The sequence below is a fragment of the Macrotis lagotis genome, chromosome X, assembly GCF_037893015.1.
Source record: "Macrotis lagotis isolate mMagLag1 chromosome X, bilby.v1.9.chrom.fasta, whole genome shotgun sequence".
Taxonomy (NCBI): domain Eukaryota; kingdom Metazoa; phylum Chordata; class Mammalia; order Peramelemorphia; family Peramelidae; genus Macrotis; species Macrotis lagotis.
Genome location: NC_133666.1, coordinates 530,649,645 through 530,674,962, shown reverse-complemented (window position 1 = coordinate 530,674,962; position 25,318 = coordinate 530,649,645). Strand labels below are relative to the sequence as shown.

The 25,318-nt window shown below is 32.3% G+C and overlaps 1 protein-coding gene and 1 long non-coding RNA gene across 13 annotated transcripts in view; both read left to right on the top strand.

Moving 5' to 3' along the window:
* CDYL (chromodomain Y like) overlaps positions 1–25,318 on the top strand; it is a 165,409-nt gene that overhangs the window by 115,112 nt on the left and 24,979 nt on the right. The window lies entirely within an intron of this gene.
* LOC141503283 (uncharacterized) lies at positions 5–25,318 on the top strand. Its single transcript, XR_012472801.1, has 2 exons — positions 5–13,568; positions 16,869–25,318. It is a non-coding gene; the product is annotated as an uncharacterized LOC141503283 (long non-coding RNA).

Sequence of the window (25,318 nt, the reverse complement as noted above, 5' to 3'; positions counted from 1 at the left end):
AGTATCCATTCTTTTTCCTCAGTTCATTATTGATCTGTTTAACCTTTGGGAATTTAATAGTGCTTCATTTGACTTTGAAGAAAACATGTTACCTCAATTCAATTACCATTTCTTTTTGAGGTTTTTGAGGTAGTGATTTTTGTTTATATTAGACTCATCTGACTTTCCATGTGTTCATAATATATTCTCAGATACCAGTTATGTAACTTGGTAAAATTGCTTATGCCAACTAAGTATCCTTGCAATTTTACTTTGTATAGTAATGCATTTTGTTTATCATATCAAATCAAATATTATGCCTCTTCTGCCTTACTTTTTTGTAGATTAGTCTACCTGGTCTTATTTCATTTTTTTAGGAAATAGCATTTATTTTTTCGCAAATAGCTAGTAAATTATATATATTCATATGTTGAAGTATCTTTTCATCCTTTAGATGTTTTAATTTACCATTTCTCAAAAATCATTAAATGAAAGTTTTGTTTTTAATTTGAAAATTATTATTGTCTCTATCATTTGAGAAATGTTTCTTAATGCTGAATAATTTAAGATTGATTTATAAATTTCTTAGAGGTTTCCATTTTTCTGGCTTTGTCTTATTTCTTGCTTCTTCTCAACTGCATAGGTATCACAAATTATTTTCATTGATTTTTTAATCCTAAATATAAAGTTCAATTTTTTTACCTATTTTGTTTACTAGCTAATTTTTCTATTTATAGAAATTGTGTTTGTAGAACTTTTTATGTCTCCTAATATGGTTTTGGGTTTTTTGTTTGGTTTTTTTTGGCAAGGCATATGGGATTAAGTGGCCACACAGCTAGGTAATTGTTAAGTGTCTGAGACCGTATTTGAACCCAGCCAGGGCCAGTGATTTATCCACTGCGCCACCTAGCCACCCCTATCTCCTAATATGTTAATAGTTAGCCATGTAATTAAGTTTTCAGGATATAGTTATATAAGTTTTGATATGGTTACAGTTCTTTATTGAGAGAACACTAAACTGATTGTCTTGAGTAAAAGGTATGTATATATATACATACATACATACACTAAGGGAGTTGATCTGGAAAATAATCGCTTTTTTATTAATCAAGAGCCCTTAGCTCTAAATACTTAGTGAATAGTTTGGCTTTAATGGAGTGGACATTTGCTGTAGTATTGCATTGTGAAAATAGACATTAAAATGCTTGGGAGAGGTTTTCCATTTAGAATTAGTGATGGTTTGGATAATGGAATCAGAGAGAAAGGTTTTGCAATGATCCAGTCTTGGGATGGTGATAACTTCAAGTTGAGGTGCTGGTGACTCTTAGCTGTACAGCTCACTCAAACTCCCTTAGCCTCATTTCCTTCTTCTGTAAATAAAACGTGTTGGACTAAATCATTTTAAATCTTCTAACCTATTTGTGAACTTTGAAGGGGTAAGGTTTTAGATGTAAGGTTTTAGGTTTCATTTGTATCTTATGTTTTGTTAGTTGAAATTTATTTGTAGTTGATCAGCTCTCATTTTAAAACTTAGAATATCTACACCTGCATTGATGTGAAGGACCTTCCACATTAGAATTGCTCTCTCCTGATGAAATCCTAAGTCTTTTTTTTTTTTTTTTTTTTTTTTTTTAGGTTTTTGCAAGGCAGTGGGGTTAAGTAGCTTGCCCAAGGCCACCTAGCTAGGTTATTAAGTGTCTGAGGCCAGATTTGAATTCAGGTGCTCCTGACTCCAGGGCCGGTGCTCTATCCACTGTAGCACCTAGCTGCCCCTGAAATCCTAAGTCTAAACCAAATACCCAGTCCTTACACCCTTAATGAACTGAAATGCTAACTTGAGGATATTGGTTAATATTTAAATAAACTCATTTCTGCTTTAAGTAGTCAACCACAACACAATAGCTGTCAACTTTTTAATATTCTTATAAACTATTGTATTTTTTTAACTGCATCAGCGATTTAAAGTGATGAGGCAAATATAAGGAAGTAAATCTTGTAGGTAGGTCCTACAGTGATTTGTTACTTTTGCCTCTTTAGATATATTGTTACATACTTCATATTCATTATCTAAAGGCCCCTGTTTAAGGTTGTATATAGGATATGGATGGGTAGTAGGAAAGACATTAAACTCTAGTAATGGAAAAGAGCTGATACATCCAAAATCTTTATAGAACTTAATTTTATCTCTGGAATCCCTAGTTATGTGACTTGCTATGTTGGTCTGGCAAGTCCCTGCCTATTGTTGCCTTCAGTTCTCCCTGGAGAAATCAGATGCCAACCTGAAAAAAGTATCTCTTTGGTTTTCAGGAAATTAGGTTGTTATCAAAATCTAAAGTGATTATCACCCTTACTCTCAGAAGCAGCTGAGTGGGTGTAGTACAGTGCCCAATTTGGAATCAAAACAGAGTTCAAATTCTGGTCTTGATTTTTCTGAGCTTCAATTTCTTTAGCTATAAAATGGGCATTATAATAGCACCTACTTCTCCAGGAGATTTAAAGGATAGGATGAGGAAAAACACACATGTGTAAAGCCATTTGCAAATTTTTAAGTCTATATATAATAACTAGGAGTAGTTTAAACTGTTGATAGGTTTTCCATCATCCCATTTTCTAGTATCACAGGTTGGACCCTACAATTATAGAATATACCCTGATTTAATCAATTTTGTGTATAAACCCTAGGCCCCGTGTCCAGTCTATCTACCTTCCACCATCCTATCAGAGATTTCCACAGACTTCCTTCTATTTGTAACCTGCTTATTACTCGTTTATATACACTTTGACTCAATTGTAGTGTAAAGTTTTCTAGCATTCCTGTCCAAGAAGCCTAGTTTGAATAAACAAGTTGTATACAAGTTTCAGCACTTTCCTTTTCTATATGCAAGTGATTCACCTGCCTTAGACATAGTCAAGGAAAGGTGACCTTCAGTAAAATCAAAGGGACACTCTTATCTCCTGTCCATTCAATAGCCGTACTATCCTGAATGTGTATGATGCTAGAAACTTGAATGTTTCTCTAATGTTCGATTACAATTAGTACTTGGGAACACTTAGCCACCTAAGCATTTGCACTTTGGAAAATTCAGTTTGAGATCATGACGAATAGATTAACACTGAGTATTGAATTATATTCTGGTAACATGCAACAAATAACAGTGTATCAAGTAATTTTGAGCTACTAATTGACACATACATATATATGTAATATATGTAAAATGCTTCAATTATATCACCTCCTTTGATTCTCACAGCAGCCTTTACATATTACTATAATCTCATTTTACAAATAAAAAATTGTGCTTAGAGAACTCTCCCAACCATTAAGTGGATCCATTCCAGCTCCCTGTTTAATCTTAGAATTAACCTTATGATACATAGGAGAGGATAAAAAAACCAATAGAATATACCTTGAAGAAAAATCTTAATTTTTTGGGCAGTAATATGTAGAGAATGGAGACAGTCCCCATTTTTTTTATTTCAGTTCTATTAAGCTTTTACACTGTTACTTCCTAGCAAGTTAACCAAATTACTTTTGTATATGTAAGTGTAGAAATTGGGCTTCCTAGTTGAATCCTGAAAATTAGACCTTAAATTGAAATCAAATCTCCCCTTATCTGAAGTTCAGCATTCTTCTAAATAGCATGGCTACTGATATCTGATCTGGAGAAAGTATTAATATAAAGAAAATTTTGCTTCTATCTTCATAATCTAAACCACTTGGAAAAGGGGAAATGCACCCCTTTACATAGATTTTTTTGCTTCACTGTTAATATTTGACCAGGATCTCTGAATTGATAGAAGTTGTGAAAAAAAAGTCCATTATTTCCAAGATCATTCAGTCACAGTTTGCCTCAGAATAATCAAGAATTTTATGTTCCCTGGCTATGTGGACCCAAGTGTAAGAAGCTTATGTATGTCCTGAAAATCTGGATTGGATATTACCTGAGCTTGCTCTTTTTCATGGAGTACAGTAAGCTTCCCTAGATTTGAGAATAGTGATTAGGTACTCCAGCCTCTAGAATTCTTTGTTCCTTTTAACAATTTCCACTTAAAAGTCAGTTTCTATGTTATCTCCAGGGATGGTAATGGGACTGATTGGATATATTAATTTTAATTGGAGATCAGACTATAGTAAAGTCTTCAGAGTGGCATGGAATGATAAATTTTCTGAAATCAGAGCTCTTAATTATTAATAGGTTGTAGTAAATATATGTAAGAGGAATATATCTTAATATTGATTAGAATAGTTCAAGAACTGGTAATAGAGAGCTACTAATAGCGAAAATTTAAAGACTTCTGAATTTACTAAATTATTAAATATATTGATTAAAAAGTGCTTTTCCTCAATGAACTTAATCCACAAAAAGTAGTTGCATATAGTTATTAGATGTTAGAAAACAGTCAGTGAACATGAACTGTTCTTGAGCTATAATGCCTATAAATAAAAGAAGTGATTGTTTTGAAGAATTTTCAAAATCCAAGTGAAATCTCTTTCTAATTTCAGTCTAAAAGAATTAATAGTCCAAATAATAAAAATATGTTTTAATGAAAATTTGTGTTAAATTTGGTCACTGTAATGCATGAAGATAGCTGTCATTGAATTTTATCATTTGTGGTTAATTAATCTAAAAATACAACATACTTTTAAAAATCCTAATTAAACTTCATGTTAAAAAGGAATTATAAAGCCCATGATTTTCATAGTATAGTTGATCTTTGATTATCTTTGTTAGAAGGGGCTAAAATCTCAGCTATATGGGGAATATCATTAGGCCTTGAGTCTGAAGTTGTTCAGTTTTTCAGTCCTATATAATTCTTCATGAACCTATTTGGAATTTTCTTGGCAAATATACTAGAATGGTTTGTCATTTCCTTCAGTTCATTTTACAGAAGAAGAACTGAGATGCACAGACTTAAGTGAGTTGTCCAGGTCACATACCTCGTAAGTGAAACCAGATTTGAACTAGGGAATGTGAGTCTTCCTGCTGGTAGTTGGTTCTTCCTTCATTTTCAGTGAGGATCAGGGACATAACAGGTGATTTCCTGACTTGGCACTTACATTGGTGAAAATGGCTTAAATTAAAATTCATATTTTTTAACATATCCTGAACTTCTTTGGTATAGTTCTGAGTTTTTCTTTTTAAATTATTTTAAGTGATTTCTCTTGTCAGTATTTAATCCTTTTAAAAACTTTTCAAGAAATTGAGTTTTAGATGGAGCCAAGAGCAAGCTCTCTTTTATTTGTTTGTTTTTAACTATAAATTTCTATGAGTAGTCTGAGTTTTTCTGACTCCAGACCTGACACACTATCTACTGTGCCTCCTAGTTGTGAAGTCCTTTCTGAGTCAGGAAACCAGAGTACAGGGAATCATTCTACTCAGATAAAATTTCTATTGATTCCATGTTGATTCTGAATTGTCAGCTATTTTTTAAAAAAATCAATGAAAGTTATAAACTGTTATATGAAATGAAAGTTATAAACTGTTAGCTAATGTAAGCAAAGAGGATAAACAATGAAAAAGGAAAGTAACAATGAAAAAGAATATAAAAACAACTATTAGAAATTCATCCTATTTGCCAGATAGCAATTCTTCTGTTTAAAAAGAAACATTTGTGTGTCGTCAAAAACATGAAAGTATGCATTGATAGAATGAGAAGTATAAGTCTAGATAAACTAGTTTCTGAAGTTCAGCTGACTTTGAACTCTCTCCAAATGATCAATTGATTCACAGACATATTCCAATAGACATTTAAAGAATATCATCCTTATAACATTGAATGTTCATCATCCTTAAACTAGGGAACGATAATAATTCATAATGCTTTAAAATTTGCATTTTTATTTCTTTATGAAATCACCTGTAAGCAGAAAATATTTTAACTATCATTCTACTCATAGTTCCTTTAAAAGATACTTATATGTTGGGGGCCTTTTTTTTTGTTGACTTTTATTTCCAAGATTTTTAAAACTGCATTGCCTAAAGACAACAGAGAAGACAAACTTGAGACCAATGTCATGAAGAAATATTGATTAAACTATTCAGCAATATATTGGCAATCAAGATACCAATTAAATGGAGTTAGATAAATAATTCATGAGTACCTATTCAAGAACATTATGGAATATTCCAGGAGAAAATGAGCAGTTATTTTAAAAAACCTACTTGTTACTAGAATTTTATAAGTAGATTAGTTCAGTAAGTAGTCAAATTCTAAAAGCAAATATATGTTTGTATATGATAAGCACCAAGAAGGAAATCATAATAAGTAAGTTATTCTTCAAAAATAGCTGGGGAAATTATAGGTATTTGACCAAAGAACCCAAAATAGAGCAGTATTTTATACAATATATTGCAATAACTTTTTGCTTATACTTAGAAATTCTCAAGTTTTCGTGAGAAACGTCATGTTAATAAAGTTATTATCATTAATTGAATCATAGAGAATAGGATTCTAGATCTATATCTGGAAGCATCTTAGAGACCTTTAATTCTAATACCTTCATTTTACTCATGAGAAAACTAAGAACAACACAGAGGTTAAGTCACTTTCTCATGTTCCCATAGCTAGTTGAGCTCAGCTATTTTGATTCTAAGCCTGATGCTCTATATTCCATGTCACCTATTTTTTATATTTTTAAAACTAAAAACCCAACAAAAAGACCTTAATACTGAATCTTATATTACCTGTAATATTTAAAGTGTACCTTTCTCCCCACTAAACCTAAGCTCTCTCCTATCTCCTACTCAAACACACAAAATGCAGGTTTACCTTTATTTTTATATTGGAAAATATAAATGTGTCTGGTGTTAGCTAGCATTTATTCTGTACCTGCTATGTGACTGAAAAACAAGAATAAAATAGAGGGTCTGTGTTATGATAAGAGAATAGATAGGTGTCTGTGTATGTGAATATGAAAATTTTGGGAGGCGGTGGATTAGAAACTTGGGCAAAGGATAGGGATTGATCAAAAAAAGGGTTTAAATATTTGGCTTTGAGCTGAGACTTGAAGAAACCCAAGAAGGTATATGTATTTATCAGTAATATAATAGTACATAGATCAGTAAGAGTGGATTGGAGAGTATGGGGATATGATCTTCTTTAAATGTGATTTAAATGTCAAATAAAAGATTTTATATTTGATCCTAAAGGTAATAGAAACCAGTCACACTTTATTGAATTGGGATTCTTTCAACTGGAGTTAGCAGGAAAATTTGAGATGGAGAGTCTAAATAAAAAGATGCTGTTGTCATATTCCAGAATAGACTATAAAGGTCTGAACTATATTGATGACTGCAAGAGTGTGAAATAAAAGATCATATTTTGGAGATAGTTACAGTAGGATTTTGATAACAGTAATAAATTTATATCATTCATTCCTTTACTAATGATTTGCGCTTTTATATTTTGTACATTTGAGGTTTGCCTAAAAGAACATCCAAAAGCAAGGAAACTAAATTATTTGTACTAATCAGAAATCATATTTCTATATTATTGATAATCTATAAATTATTTTTGTCTCTGGGCTTTTTATTCTGGGAAATTTAATAAAATTATATTAGCACTGATTTCATTGAAATGAAATATTTTATATAGGTTGTCCAGGAGCCTTTGATTCTCCCACTCTTCCATTTTCCACATTAAGTATATTTTTTTAACTTACAACAATCACTTTTCCTCACTTAAAATACATTCACTTAGGGCATTGTGGAATAGTGACTATTACACTAGACTAAGGAGTCAGAATTGGTTCTTTCCAGATCCACTTTATACCCTCTTACCTTTGCAACCCTCTGAAAATTTCCTCATGTAATTGAAGACTTTAATTGATGGACTTTAAGATTCGTTCTACCACTAAATCTTAAACCTGTGATCTTTGATGTAAACATTTTGCATATTACTTTACAACAGTTCAAATAAATTCACAAAAATCTTTCTTAAACATTTCCTTTGTACTGGGACACTGGACATCAATGACAAAAACAAAACAATTCCTGCTCCCAAGAATTTTTACTGGGTTTAGATCATAATTAGTTGGTATAATTTCTAGATAATAAAGCCATAATCAACCCCTTATTTAGCAATTAAGAATTCATTTTAGTTCCATGTATTGATAATTAGTTTGCTTTGTATTTTTCAAACATTACTAATGGCTTGGAAAACAAGACCTTTAAACATGAAATGGAACTGAAACCTCAAGAAGTCTTTCCCCATGTCCCTCAGCCAGTGAGTGGCAGAGCTAGGAATTTAATCAAGATATTCTGGTTCCTAGTTTAGTATATCCTGCCAATGTTAAACATAGTAATAAGGGGTCAGAAGTCATTAACTAGAGGTGAAGCCAACTCATACTCTGGTTTCGTTGAATTCAAAGGTAAAGGCAGGACCATGGATAGTTCTATGTGAGCTGGCACTATGAGAAAATCTTGGCATGCTGAGTGAGGGTTGTTTTTTTAATCCCTGGGTATACTCCACCACCTACAAAAACCTTATGCACACAGTGGTTGCTACCTTTGGTGAGCCTCTTCCTTGTGCATGCATAAACATCCAACATCTTCCATGCCTACTAGAATTTGGGGGTGAAGGCACAAAATTCGGTATTTAAATGGGATTTTTGTACTTTAAAGAAGGGGATTTGACAAATAGAAACCAAAAGTAACTGTTCTCACCATATAGAAGGGGATTTGACAAATAGAAACCAAAAGTAACTGTTCTCACCATATATCTCCATTGTTCTGCCTGAATTTTTCCATTGTCTTTATTTTTTCACATCATCTGAAGTAAGAGTTCTTACCATCATCCTGTTTGATCTCTTCATTTTTACCAGGGAGGTCTTGAAAAGTTAAAAAAAAAAAAACAAGCTTGTCTCAGCTTCCCCCAATAGAAGGTATTAGATCTGGGGTTCAACCTCTTATCTTCCAATACTGTTCTCCTGCTCTGTCCTTTTTGAACTTCATTCTGCTTGCTTCTTGGTATTTTAAAAATATTTTACTGTTGTCTTTCCCTCATTTTCTTCTCTGACCTTACTATCTTCCCTCTCTCCTATAATTCCCCCCTCCAAAGGAAAATAAAAGCCCTACCTTTAACATCTTAGTATATGAAAAAGAATTCCTCTGCTCTGTCTGAAAAATCTTTTTAACTCTGCACCTTTCATCTCTTACCTGGCTGCCAAGATGTGGGAAGCATGATTCATCATCTTCTGGAATGTGTTGATGAGAGTTCTTAAATATCTTTACACTGTTGTAGAATACACTGTCTGCCCCGTTTATTTCCTATAGTTTTTCCCCTGGTTTTTCTGAATCTGTTTCATGACTGTACAGTAAAATTTCATTCTTATTAATGAACTATAATTATTTATTCGTCCATTTCCCACCTGATAAATACCCTCTTTAATATGAATCCTTTCTTCCTTTCTTTTTAATCTTGGTGTGGTCTCTCTGGGTCAGATGTATGCATTTTAGGGGTATAGTTCTAAATTGTTTTCTAGAATGCTTGTGTCAGTACATACTCTCCCATAGATCCTTTAACTTGCCAACTCTATCAGTCTAATTGTTGTGAGGTGAAACCTTAGGGTTTGCTAATTTTTATCTTTTACCTTTCTTTTGAAAGTTGTCTCTAATTAATCTTTGACCATTTTATTTTGGGGATTGACTCTCAAATCTTAAGTATTTATCAATATCCTATATACTGTGGGTCATATATCTATCTGAATTTATTATAGTATGCAATAATGTAGTATTTTTTTGAACCTGGCTTGTGAAACATCATTCCAATTTTCCAAAGTTTTTTTTTCTTTCCAACATTGATTCCTTAAGCTGCATGTTTGATGTACTTGGGTTTATCAAACACTTAAGAAACCCACAAATTTTTAAATTTCTTCTGGGTTTTATATAAATCCATTGGTTTGTGAGTTTTGGGGGGGAGGGTAAGTTTGGGAAGTGTTTTGTTGGATTTTTTAAAAAACTTAATACCAAGTAATTTAATTAATTAACTGCTTGTTGTATAATTTGCAATCAGATTCTGTTGGGTCACCATTTTCCCCCTTTCCCACTTTTTTCATTGCTTCCCTTGAGATTCTTGACATTTTTTAAATTCCTTAGATGGTTATTGATTCTTTCAGTTTCATATATACCCTTTAGTAGTTTGATTATTGATACTTAATCTGTAATATAGTTTGTATAACATTTTTATTATTGATATATTAGTATGCCAATTAATCCTTCCCTAGTCATTAAAGCCTGCCTTTATTCCACAAAAAAAGTGTTTTGTACTTGTATTCAAATAATTAGTGACAGTAAAAAAGTTACTTTTTGCTCTGAATGTTATTGTTAAGGCCTATAACCTTTTTCCCATTACAGATACTGATAGCTCTTTGCCTTTTAGGTAGATGATATTTACCATATTGAAAGTAGATTCATTTATTTCTGTGGTTTTTATTGTTTTTTACCCTAAAGGAAAATTGCAATTTTTTCATGCTTTTTTTGTATATGTTATAATTACATGATTATTGTTTTTCTTATATGTCTTTAGTTTGCAGATATATGTTTGGATCTGTATCAATAGAGCTAGCTATTCTATAGTTTTTATTCTCTACTTTTGTCTATTTAACTATGGGTTAATATTTATTCCATAAGGAATTAAGTAGGTTTCCTAATTTTCCCTATTTTTGTCAATGAATGTTAAGCAACATAGAAATTTTTTTTGGAAGCTTCTAGAAATTAACTTGTTAGCATTTCAGGTCCTTATTCCCTCTTTATGGTTTGTTCAGTTTTCCTCCGCATGGTTTAAACATCCTATATATATCTTCTGTTAATCTGGGCAGTTTACATTTCAGAATATCACACAATTTGTTAAAATTTTTGCTGATGTTTGTCTGAACAAAGTAGTTTCTCAGAATTTTTTCCTTGTGAATTTTTATTTTCAGTTTTGACAATTTGATTTTTTTTGTCCTATTTACATTACCTAATAACTCGCACTTTGTTAAACTGGTTTATTTTTTGGTTTAAATTTTGTTGATCTCTTGGTTTTCAGAAGTTCCTTTTCGTGTTTCCAGTTTGAATTTTTAAATAGTTCTTTTTCTAGTCATTTTGATTTCAAGCTGAATCCCTTTATGCTTTTATTCTTTTGCTAATAAGTTTTAGCCATGTAATTTCCTCCATCAGGTTGTTTTTGCTATGTGTGTTCGTTCTCTCTCTCTCTCTCTCTCTCTCTCTCTCTCTCTCTCTCTCTTTCTCTCTTTGTGTTATCTTGATAAAATGATTAATTTCATTTGTTAGTTTTCAGTTATTTAGCACCATTTATTTTTTAATTCTGTCTTCAGTTGACCTCTGTTGTTTTCTAATTTGTTGTGGTTAGTAAAGGATGTGTTTAATATTTTTTATTTTTCAGCTTTTTTTTTTTTATGCCTATTCAGGCCTCCAAGGACAGTCATGACAATATGTATGCATCTTTCCATTCTCATTCATTAGTTTATAAAGATATAGTATATCAAAAAAATAAAAAATTAAAATTAAAAAAAGATATAGTATATCCAAATTTCCTAAAATTTTCTTTAAATCCATAACTTCTTTATTATTGGATTTCTCTAGGTTTGTAGAGAGCAACATTAGTATCCCCAAATATTAAAATTTTGCAGTCTTTTCCCCAGGAATATAATAACATTTTAAATGTCTGTGTACTATCATTTGGCACATATAAAGGATTGTTGAATTTATGTTTTTTGCTGTAGTATCTAATTTTTCAGTGAACACTTATGGCAGACGTAGCTGACATATTTCAGGTTGGCGTGAGGTACTTAATGAGAGTGAAATTAGATGGTTGAAGGGACATAAAAAGGAAAGGTCCTAAGGAAAATTATCTTTCAAAAATAAATGGATAACTTCTTCCCTTATGACATACTACATGAAAAATGCATTCTTTCTACATTTTTAAAGATGATATATTTTAATTTTAAATGACAGAGCTTTTAAGAGATAGGCCTATAAAATTTAAACTGTCTTGAATTGGCAGTTTTATATATACATATATGTATATGTAGATGTATATGTATATGTATATGTACTTAATGAGAGTGAAATTAGATGGTTGAAGGGACATAAAAAGGAAAGGTCCTAAGGAAAATTATCTTTCAAAAATAAATGGATAATTTCTTCCCTTATGACATACTACATGAAAAATACATTCTTTCTACATTTTTAAAGATGATATATTTTAATTTTAAATGACAGCTTTTAAGAGATAGGCCTATAAAATTTAAACTGTCTTGAATTGGCAGTTTTATATATACATGTATGTATATGTATTACATATTTTCTGTTGAAAAACAACCCAGTTCCAGGAGTTTTTTTTTAAGGTAATTGTAAAAAAAAAAATCTGTCATATTCAAATGCTAGATTTCTGGATACCCATACCAAGCCTAATTGATGAAAAGGCATGTTTTCAATCTCTAGCAACTAATGAACACAGTTAACTGTTAATGAGTCAGAAACTAAAAGATTATAACTGAAAAACTTAAGATTGATTAACTGCAAAGAAGGAAAGGACTATTTAGTCAGTATTCATTTAAAAAGAACAGTAGCAAAAGAAAAGTATATAGCTTTTAGGAAAACATTTATTATGAAAACTAACTGGTTCATAAACTTCTATTATTTTATCTATACCTCAGGTCTTCTACAAGCTCATTCTCTTATCCATGTAGAAGTAGAGATTTCTTTATCAAACCCTTAATACCTCATCCTGTCCAGTTCTTTTCCATATTTTTGTAAATAAATTCCCTATAAAAACACTATATGATTACTTACTAAATTTAACCATGGAGATAACGTGAATCAAACTTTGTACATTGATCTTTCTTATAAAGTGAAATATCAAACAAATACAGGTATATGTTAGCTATTTCCTTTTTCACTCTCACAGAAAAAGTCATGCATAGCCTCCTAAAGGAAGAGAGAAACAAATGAGAGAGAGAGAGATGAAGCAATTTCCTGAAGATTTTTGTTATAATATTTTGTCATGGAACTAGGTACTTCCCTAATACATTAATTTCAGTAGTTTATCAGAATAACTTTGTTACCTTGAAAGACAGTCTGAGCTAGAGAATGGCATCGTGATAGTAAGAGATAGTAGTAGAAAAGGTAATAAATGCCTATAACTAAAGAAATAAAGATCTAGTGATTAGGTCTGGTGGTACATGAGAGTTACTAACCAGTCTTTTAAGTTTTGTTCTGATAATGAGTATGCAAGTTTTATTGAAATGGTACTTTTTCAGATTTCATTTTTATTCTTTTTGATCATGGATGGCTTGGTAAATAGGTAGAACAACTTCATTGTTTCTTTGAGGTGTAGTGCTTTTTCTGGGCTGACTCAATAGGTTTTTATTATTTTGTTTTGTATTTTAGGTTAAAGTAACAAAATACTCTAGAAGCAAATGCTGTGGTTGAAGATCACTTGACAAAAATGTGAAGAGTTCTCAACAAGTTACATCATTAGATATGATTATCATGTAAATCCTATGCTTGGATTTTTAAGTTTGTCATCAAGTTTAATGAACTTTAGAAAATTAACTACAAATTACACTCTTCTATTTGTTATATGTAAGCAACACATCCTACCATGTATTCTTAAAATTATGAGGGGGAGGCATACCTACTCTACCATATGATCAGATTACATAAATAATAAGAAGATACTATATACCTATCTCTGAAGCCATCTATGATCAAAAAAGAATAAAAATGAAAGTAAAAAAAGTACCATTTCAATTAAACTAGCAAACACATCATCAGAGTTCCAGCACTGCAAAAAAGGAAGGATGATGCATTTTCTGGAATGCTTGTGAGAGAAAGTGTGTGTGTGTGTGTGTGTGTGTGTGTGTGTGTGTGTGTGTGTGTGTGTATTAATGTTTTGAATGCTACTTGAGCATCCAGATGCTGATGACAATGATTCTTAGAATAATATTAATAAATATTTTAAAGGAAGAAAGATTTGAATTACCCTTATTTCAAAAAAGAAAAAGAAAAACGATATGCTGTATACTTTACCATTTTCAAAGCACCTTCAAATCCAGGATTATTTTAACAATGAAATGAGGTGAAATAAGCAAATCAAATGTAATTGTCCCTTTCCAAATGAGGAAATAGGAAGAAACATTGAAAAACTATGTGCTGAGACTGTTAGAACATAACTAGAAATGCTAAAATTATGTGTCTAATCATGTATGTAAATAACAAAGATTGACCCTAAAATATAAACATACTTACACATGTATATAAACACATACACATGCCTTCTCTCACAGACAGTACAAAAAAATGCATCACCATTCCTTGTAGTGTTGGAATTCTGATGTGTTTTGCCAGTTTTATTGAAATGGTACTTTTTTTCTCTTTCATTTTTATTCTTTTTGATCATGGTAGGTAGGGAGGGAGAGAGAGACAGACAGACACACGGAGACATTCAGAAATCATGGTGATTTAAAAATAAGACATTTCAATTAAAATTAAGAACAAGTTGAGTCTGGCCTGTAATCACAGTTAATGGTTAATGTGGACCCAGGTCCCTTGGTTCTTGATCCAATTTCTTTAACTTTCTTTAATAGAACTTGTTCAAATCAAGTATGAATATTCATTTTCTTTTACAGTTAAAAAAATTAAATGTATATATATTTGAACAACTTAATGTTTTATGTTGAAAGTAATTAGTAAAGGGGGGGCAGAAATAATGCCTTGATGAAGTAGCAATATGGAACACTTATGGGAGGAAGGTGTTTTGTATAGTGATTCTTAAAGAGCTTTCTGTATTATCAAGTCAGTAGATGAGCCTTGATGGTCACTGGGTTTGCATTCATTTAATCATAGCAATGAATAAAGCAAAGAAATCCTCTCTGGTAGGTTTTTGGGAGAATTTGACATCTCAGTGTGACATCTCAGTACTCAGAGGATGCAACTCTTAATCCCACTGATATGAAGGAAAGAGAAGTAAGAATTTAGTAAAATCTGCTATTTCATTTGCTCCTCACAAACTTAAGAGATAGATATTATTACTGACCCCAGACTCTGCATGCTACCTGCTGTACCATTTAGTTGTATTTAGGTCTCATTTCCTATTTATCTTCTATATAGCTTATACATGTTTGTCTTTTTGTTCTTTCCTTCCCTCCTCTCCCAATACCCCCTTTAAAGTACTACCTGGCTGCCTAACCATAGAGAATAATCTTGTCCATCCAGTCCAGCACTGTATCAGTTCTATACAGACCAGATAAGCTGAAGTAGGTGGAAAGTACAACAATCCCACATGCAGAGGGGAAGCCAAATCATTGGTCAATGAGCAAAGATTGACTCTGGGTTTTCAGCCTTTCCCATAGCATGATTAGGGTTATATAGGAATCCCTCAGCCCACAAAACTAGCAGTCAGGGCTCAACCTTGCTTTCAGTTAACTCAGCCCTGAGCAAAGGAACAAAGGAAAAAAGCAGAAGGCATAAAAATTACTTTTGGCTTCTGATTTTGGAATCAAGGAGGGCCTATTCAGATCAACCAGGAGTATAACAGAGAGGTTAGCCTAAACATAAATGCCCAATTCAGAAACTGAGGCTGGAGATAAGAAAAATTTGAGAAGTCAGATAAAAGAAAGACTTTCTTGTCTACAAGGTCTAACAAAGTGCCCGGATGTAATGAGGTAAGAGATAAAAAAAAAAAATAGAGGGTTTAGAAATGACAGTGACATTCATCTCAAAAGTACTCCATGAAAGCACAAGAAATTTGTAAAAAAGAAAGAAAAGGGAGGTGAGGTCATAAAAATGAAAAATACTGGAGAAAATGGGAGATAAACAATACTAGAAAACAGTTAATGAGCAATAGCCCAAAAAAGTTGAATGCCATATTTCATGAAATCCAACTAATATTTCCCAGTCCTTTTAGATCCAGAATTTAGAGTGAGATTAAAAGTATTCTTCTTTTTCATCTCCTGAAATTGATCAATTAAAATTTTCAAAAACATCATAGATAAAACCAGAATGCCTAGGTAAAAAGGAAAATTACTACAAGTAGCCAAAGAAATTATCTATAAACCATGGAACTGCATTCAACATCATTCAGAACTTGGTAGCTGCTACTTTTAAGGGGAAAAGAGATTGGAACATGACATTTCAAAAGTTATACAATAAAGGTTTACTTCCGGGAATAATCTGTTTAGACATATAATTCTAATAAGCAAAAGGGAGGATAATGAAATCCTGATTAAAAAATTTAAAATTTGAGTGGTCACTTTGAAATGGAACACAATACAATAACTTAGGAAAATATATAATTTGATTATTTGGAAAGGACTGAAGAAGAATAAGGGTTGAAGTAACAGGTGTCATCTTAAACCCTTAATATCTTTCAAGGATCATAAAGTTAAGAGATCTTCTAGAGGTAGTTTTATTTGTTAGTTTGTGGTTTTTGTTCTTTGAAAAAAGAAATTGAAGTTTTAAGGGAACTTTATTGGTGAAGAAATATGAACTTATTTTCTTATGTACTATATATTGAAGAATATACGAACATGGAGAAAAAATATACAAACGTGGGAAGAATAGATTTTCTATGCACATCATTTTCATCTGAATTGTACAGAGGAAGGCAGAATACATACAGTATTTAAATATACACATATACTAAAAGAATGCTATGCAAATATATTTAACTTAGTAGGGAAATAGAGACTAAAAGGGAGGGAGGGATAGGCCAACAAGTACTCATAAACAAAACAAACTGCAAAAATGGGGATGGTGTAGAAATCAGATTAAATTAAGGAACAAAATCCCATATGGGATAGTTTGGGAAGGGATCAAAAATATCATTTATAGATCTCAACTGTTAGGCAAAAACTTCTCACATGGTACTATTTTTCATTGTAGAAAATGGGAGGGAGGAACCAGAAGGTTATGATCAAGAAAAGTACCATAATCATGGGATGGATTTTCCTTTATAATGGAAGAAAATAACGGTATTAACAAGAAATATTCTTTAAGTTTTGTTTTTGCTACTGTCACAAAGTATTGGAAGTAACTGAAACAACAGAACAATAGCAAACTATTTTAGAACATTTTTGACTTTAAACTATTAATCAGAAACACAAAATAAAGGAGCCAAGTCTTAGTGTCTTGTCATTAGAGCTAGATCTTTGTCCTTGGTAGAAAAAGCAAAAAAAGGAAATTAGAATTCAGGAGTTTAACCTTCCTATCTTCTATTGTCATTTTTATCTTCTCTGATAAAATAGCCCTGGTGCTTTTTTTTTTCCTCTCTTCAGCAGAGCTAAATGAACTTTTTATTAACATTGATCACCGGCAACATTTTATTCTAATCTTTTTTGTCTTAACAAAGCTTCTTACAAGATCATACTAAATTTTTGGTTTTAATTCTCAGATACTTACTTGCCTTTGTTTCCATCTACTACATATGAACTTTCTCCCCCTCCCCCCAAAAAAAATTTCCATAAGTTTCCATCAGTTGCTTTCCATTTTTCCTCTTCAAATAAGTCATCAAAATTGATTCCCACAGCCTCTTCCCTATAACTCATTGCTTATTTTTATTTGTTTTAGTCACAGGTTTACCAGAGCTTAATTTGTATTTCTAAAATATAAAATATTGAGAAAATTCATGTACATTTGGGCCTCATGTACATTATTTGCTTTAAACCATTTCCTGTTCTTTCCTGACACATAAGTAACTCTTAAGATGATTAAAATTAAACTTTGTTAATATAAAGGTAACAAATGAAATTTTTCTTCAGTTCTAGACACTTTTTTTTTTTTTTAGGTTTTTGCAAGGCAAATGGGGTTAAGTGGCTTGCCCAAGGCCATACAGCTAGGTATATTAAGTGTCTGAGACCAGATTTGAACCCCAGTACTCCTGACTCCAGGGCCGGTGCTTTATCCACTGCGCCACCTAGCTACCCCCACACTTTTTTTTTTTTTTTAGAGTTTCACAATTCTTAAGAAAAATTTAATCTAAAAAAATAGAAAATTTCAAAATCAGTACTATTACTATCCAGGCAACTTTAAAATCGACAGGAGCTACTTACTCATATATGCTCACTCTTTAATATCTTTAACAACTCTATGAGAAAGATACTTGCATTCATTGAATAAATTCTTCATTAAAACATGATAATAGAGAAGAGAGATTTCCAGAGACATTCTTATGCACCTTAATACATTTTCAGGCATACAGTTGAGATGTCAGTTATTCATTTCTTAATAAAAAAACTAATTTGACTTGGTAGAATAAAATAAAACCTCATATGCTTTCCTTAAATGTCACCTATAATCAAGTTAAAAGTCATGTTTAGTGGATAGTAATAACAAAAATATATTTTAAGACACATAGAAGAAAATAAAATATATAGAAGGGAACATAGTAATTTGACATTTATACATATAGATATAAAATATATAATTGCTCTGTCCAATCATCTATCATCTCTCTCATCTTAGATCTCAAATTATATATAAACGAAGTAAGTAGTTTCTTACATAATTCTTTCTTCTTCTTGAAAGACTGAAATATTTGTTTGCTGATGACATATATTTACATCAAAAAAATAAATATACAATTGCAAATTCAAGAATAACTTTGCCTAAAGAATAGGAAATCCAAATTCTCCTGCACTTTTGGTGCCCTGAGGTTCAGGATCTTAGCACAGTAGAATGATTGGATTGGATATCAGGGAACTTGGAGTCACAGTTCATCTCTGTCACTTACAATTTGTATGATCTTGGGAAAATCACTTATTCTTTCTGGATCCCAATTTCCTCATCAGTAAAATGAGAAGATTGAATTAGATGACTTTTAAAGTCCCTTCCAGCTTGATATCTATGAATTCATTATCCCATGAACCAAAATTAATTATAGTATAAAGCAAGTAGACTTTCTGATGTAAATCTGAACTAGAAAGGTTCCATATAGAATGTCACACTGTGAGATGTCTTTGTTCATGGCCAGCATTGTATTGATTGTATCAAAGCCAACATGATCTATTAAATGTGATCCTTAGTCACTCTTAAGCCATTGATTTAGCCATCTACACCAAAATATTTAAATAGACAAAGAGCATATTGTCTAGATTATAAGATGCTATTGGATATGCTGCTGCATGTTGAGTCAAATGAGTAAATCAGTCAATAAATATCTTTGATAACCATTGTACAGTGTCTCAAAATCAAATAGGAAGAGATTAGCCTACTTTTTACTTGGGAAACTGTGAAGGAATTTCAATAAACTTAAACTTTACCATAAATTTCCACTTTTCTAAGACCAATATTCAGTGATATTGTATGAATATTAATGATGGATTGCCATCCTTAGATCAAAATTGAAGGTGTCCTAAAGGATAATCAATGGAAGACATTAATCATCCTATATAGATTCTCTATTTTGAATTTATGGAAATAGAGAGACAAGAATAACTCAAGATGAGTTGCTATCTTCTCTGAGGGATGAACTGAATATCCATACCTATTAGACCATCAAACTTTTGAAATATGTTTTTCAAGAAAGAATTTACGAAAATATACATTAAGGAATTATATTAAATCCTGGGTCTAGAATATAAAATACTATATTTATAAATATATATTATATAATTTCTCTATGTAAAATTTCCTTGTCTGTTTTAGTAGGGATCAATTATTTTTTTAAATTTACTATTGTTAACTTTGGATTATCCAAAGCTTTATCAGAGCTATTAACAAAGAATGGGATCAAAGGGTTTAAATATATCTTTTTCTTCTTCTGTTACTCATTTCGTTTTTTAATTTATTTTTATTAAAGATATTATTTCAGTTTTACAATTTCCCCCCCAATCTTACTTCCTTCCTCCCACCCCCACCCCCCATGGAAAGCAATCTGTCAGTCTTTACTTTGTTTCCATGTTGTCCCTTGATCCAAATTGGGTGTGATGAGAGAGAAATCATATCCTTAAAGAAGAGACAAGAAGTCTAAGAGGTAACAAGATCAGACAATAAGATATCTGGTTTTTTTCTAAATTAAAGGGAATAGTCCTTGAACTTTGTTCAAACTCCACAGCTCCTTATCTGGATACAGATGGTACTCTCCTTTGCAGACAGCCCAAAATTGCTCCCGATTGTTGCAGTGATGGAATGAGCAAGTCCTTCAAGGTTGATCATCACTCCCATGTTGCTGTTAGGGTGTACAGTGTTTTTCTGGTTCTGCTCATCTCACTCAGCATCAGTTCATGCAAATCCCTCCAGGCTTCCCTGAATTCCCATCCCTCCTGGTTTCTAATAGAACAATAGTGTTCCATGACATACATATACCACAATTTGCTAAGCCATTCCCCAGTTAAAGGACGTTTACTTGATTTCCAATTCTTTGCCACCAGAAACAGGGCTGCTATAAATATTTTTGTACAAGTGATGTTTTTACCCTTTTTCCTCATCTCTTCAGGATATAGACCCAGTAGTTGTATTGCTGAGTCAAAGGGTATGCATATTTTTGTTGCCCTTTGGGCATAGTTCCAGATAGCTCTCCAGAAGGGTTGGATGAGTTCACAGCTCCACCAACAGTGTAATAGTGTCCCAGATTTCCCACATCCCTTCCAACAATGATCATTATCCTTTCTGGTCATACTGGCCAGTCTGAGAGGTGTGAGGTGGTACCTCAGGGAAGCTTTAATTTGCATTTCTCTAATAATTAATGATTTAGAGCATTTTTTCATATGGCTATGGATTGCTTTGATCTCCTCATCTGTAAATTGCCTTTGCATATCCTTTGACCATTTGTCAATTGGGGAATGGCTTTTTGTTTTAAAAGTATGACTCAGTTCTCTGTATATTTTAGAAATGAGTCCTTTGTCAGAATCATTAGTTGTAAAGATTGTTTCCCAATGTACTACATTTCTTTTGATCTTAGTTACAGTGGTTTTATCTGTGCAAAAGCTTTTTAATTTAATGTAATCGAAATCATCTAATTGGCTTTTGGTAATGTTCTCCAACTCTTCCTTAGTCATAAACTGCTCCCCTTTCCATAGATCTGACAGGTAAACTAGTCCTTGATCTTCTAATTTGCTTATAGTATTGTTTTTTATGTCTATGTCCTGTCTTGGTAAAGAGTGTTAGGTGTTGGTCTAATCTAAGTTTCTTCCATACTAACTTCCAAGTATCCCAGCAGTTTTTATCAAACAAGGGAGTTTTTATCCCAATGGCTGGACTCTTTGGGTTTATCAAACAGCAGATTCTATAATCATCTGCTTTTATACCTAGTCTATTCCACTGGTCCACCACTCTATTTCTTAGCCAAATACTAAACAGTTTTGATGACTGATGCTTTATAATATAATTTTAGATCAGGTAGGGCTAAGCCACCTTCTTTTGCTCTACACACCTTTTAAGAAGCACGCTTTTTTGTTTTTTTTTATTTTTAGGATTTTGCAAGGCAAATAGGGTTAAGTGGCTTGCCCAAGGCCACACAGCTAGGTTATTATTAAATGTCTGAGACTGGATTTGAACCCAGGTACTACTGACTATAGTCCAGGGCTTTATCCACTATGCCACCTAGCCACCCCTAGAAGCACACTTTTTAAAAATTTGATAATGATGCTGAATAGTATGTTACAAAGAAGAGTTAATAGAATTAGAAGAGAGAAAATTCTCCCTCCCCCCTCCAAAAAAATTAGAAGAAATGTTACTCTCCACAATTGAAGCTAATAAGAAATAACACTTTAAAAACCCAAAATTTATAAACGGCAAAAGAACCCAGCCTAGGAGATTGAGGTCTTTCATAGTTTTTTGGTTCTCTTTATACCTTTCATCACCAATAGAACAAAATAATTCTTCTCTGCTAATGTCAAGGAAAAAGGTAAAATCTCAGAATGATTTGGGGGTTTTTCCCCCTGCATTATTTTGTGGGTAAACATTCTGGATTGGTTAGCATATTTTATAGTGAAAATTATGAATGCACTTAATTATAACCTTGATTATTCACACTGTTTATTAGGGTGATCAGTTTAAGTTCTTTTGTCTTAACTATGAGTGCATCAAGCAACCCAAATCTACTTTTCCTCTGGGAAAGGACATGCTGATATGGATGTTGACTTAAAAGGTAGATTTCTGATTTCAAATTAACAAAATAGCATCTACATTATTAACATGTCAAAAGGGATTTTGAGTTATTGTGAACCAGCCTCACTTTCTGATGACCGTAGGTTAAACTAATAAAATAAGTTCTTAGCTGTTTAATTCTTTATACCAGATTTTTGGTTCTCCTTGTGATTCCATCAACCTACAGTATCCCTTGAGTTTATAGTGAGCCTTTTTCTCAAAAACAGACCTGTAATATATCAAAGACTTGAACTAAAACTACTGGGTTACAAGGCTTTAGGTTTTGATTCTATATTCTCCATACATTCTACAGAAGAAACGCATTGTATTGTGGAGGAAAAACTAGTATTGCAAATGTTCTACCAAAAGGAAAAAATTGTAAAAGTTGTGGGAATAGACTTTGTCTTTTAAAGACAAAGCTCACCACCAGTAAATTTGACCTCTAAGTGCCAGTCTTTATCAGTTATAATTCTGGAAACAATTTTTTTAATAGCCTTCGCTGAAAGCTTTTCCTTTCTATTTATGGTATTATAATGGGAGGAAGAGTGGTGGATAAGGAGGGAGGATGTGCTGAATCATACAATTTTTAAACTATTTAAGTTTTAATTTAATTGTCAATAAGCTAATTCTGAGATTCATGTTTGATGTGAATGAATCTACTCCTAGAGGGAATTAATTTTATTGATTTTTTTTTTTTACATTCTTATTTTAAATTAAAGTAGAATATAAAGCAAAGGTGTATTTTCAGAAAAGGAAAACTTGCAATTCCTTCCAGGATGATAAACTACAAACTAAATCTGTCATCTTTAAATAAAAACAGTAGCATATTTTTTCATTGTCCCCCTGGAATCATCCATGGTCATGGATACAGTCATAGTTCTCTTTAATTTTCATACTGAATATGTAAAAATTGTTCTCACTCTACTCATTTCATTTAAATCAATTAATAAAAATCTTCATAATGTTCTTTTTTAATGCTAATGTTACTGTATAATTTTTTAATTCTACTCACATCATACTACATCAGTTTATCAAAATATTTCTACATCTTTATTTTGTCATTTCTTTTTTTTTCTTTTTCTTTAGGTTTTGCAAGGCAAATGGGGTTAAGTGGCTTGCCCAAGGCCACACAAAGTAATTATTAAGTGTCTGAGACTGGATTTGAACCCACGTACTCCTGACTCCAGGGCCGGTGCTTATCCACTGCACCACCTAGCCACCCCTATTTTGTCATTTCTTACACCACAGTCATATAGGAGTTTGTTTACATTCCTCAATTCATAAGCATTCCCTTTGTTTTTCAATTTTTGCCAACACAACTGTAAATATCTTTTCCTCCCTCTTTGTCTTTCTGATTATAGATTTGTAGTGGTACAGCTGGATCAAAGGGCACATAACTTATTTTATCATTTTGGGTGTATCATTCCAAATTGCTTTCCATAATGGCTATACCCCAGAACAGGTTCACTCACAGTGCATAAGTATGTATATATTTCTACAATTTTAGTCGGTTTTGTTGTTGTCTTTACCACTTTGGGTGTGAGGTGGAATTTCAGAATTGCTTTAACTTCCTCTCATTAGTAACTATTTGGTGCATTTTTTTAATATGGTCATAGTGAACCTGGGTTTTTTTTTTCGCTTGACAAGCACATTCTTATATCTGCAAGCCATTGATAAATTCGGCACTATCTCAATGCAAATTTGAACCTCTACTTTATATATTTTAGAAATGAGACTTATTGGAGAAACTTGCTATAAAAACTTTTTCCTATTCTTTCCCTTTTAATCTTAGCCTCTTGGAATTCTTCATTCTTTAATTTTATATATTCATGTTGTCCACTTTGTCTTCTATGATCCTCTTTATACCTTGTTTGGTCATGGAATTTTCCCCCTATTACTAGATCTAATGAGCAATTACATTTATGTTTCTTTAACATGTATGATGTATTATACCGATTTTGATCTTCAATTGGCACAAAGTGTGAGTTGTTATTATGCTAAATATAATTTTCTTCAGTGCTCAAATTTTCCCAGTATTTTTTGTCAGTGAGTTCTTCTTCCTTTCACTGGGGTCTTTGTGTTTATCTAATACTAGAATATTGGATACATTTATTTCTGTGTATTGAATAGTTGATATTTTCTACTGATGTATCAAATTGTTTTGAGAGCTTTTGCTTTCTAGAAACATTTTGGAATTTGGTACTGCTAATCCTCTTGTTCCCTTTCTTGTCAGTATTTCCTTGCGATTCAGCTGTTGATACTGAAAAATAAGAAATAAGCTTTAAAAAATTGATATATATATATATATCCATCCTCCTAAGGAAGTCTTTAGCATGACACCAATCACCAAAAGGAGAATTAAGAAAAACTTGAAGCTTAAGCTCTTAAATCACATAATTTCTTAGCCCAATGAAGAGAAGAAATAGCCAATATGAATTATTTGGGAATATATGGTACTCTTAAAAAACTATGAGAGGATGAGGCTAGGTGGCACAGTGGATAGAGCACCAGCCCTGGAGTCAGGAGTACCTGAGTTCAAAGCAGACCTCAGAGGCTTAATAATTACCTAGCTGTATGGCCTTGGGCAAGCCACTTAACCCCATTGCCTTGCAAAAAAAAAACTAAAAAAAAAACACTATGAGAGGTAGTAGAATCAAAATATTTAGAGAAACTTTGAAAAGTGCTCAATGAATCTAGACCTTCCCAAGTATATTAATAAATGGAAAAAATTTAGCTATTAAACTGATCATCTCTAAACATGAGCTGGTAGAACTGTTATTTTTTTTTTAACAAGACTGGGAGAAAACTGGATTATTCCAAGTGTACAGATGGAACTTGCTGAAAAATCAATTCTTTTTTGGTTTTTGCAAGGCAATGGGGTTAATAAGTGACTTAACTATGATCACACAGCTATGTAATTAGTAAGGGTCTGAGTCCAGCTTTGAACTCAGATCCTCCTGACTCCAGGGCTGGTGTTCTATCCACTGCACCACCATAGCTACTCCTGAGAAATCAATTCTTAAGAAAAATGGTGGGGGGGAGAAATATTAATCACCGATGAAGAATATACTAACCCTGGAGCACAGTGGATAGAGCACCGGCCCTGCAGTCAGGAGTACCTGAGTTCAAATCCAGCCTAGCTGGATGGCCTTGGGCAAGCCAGTTAACCCCATTGCCCTGCAAAATCCAGTGTGTGTTTGTGTTTGTGTGTGTGTGTGTGTGTGTGTGTGTGTGTGTGTGTGTACATA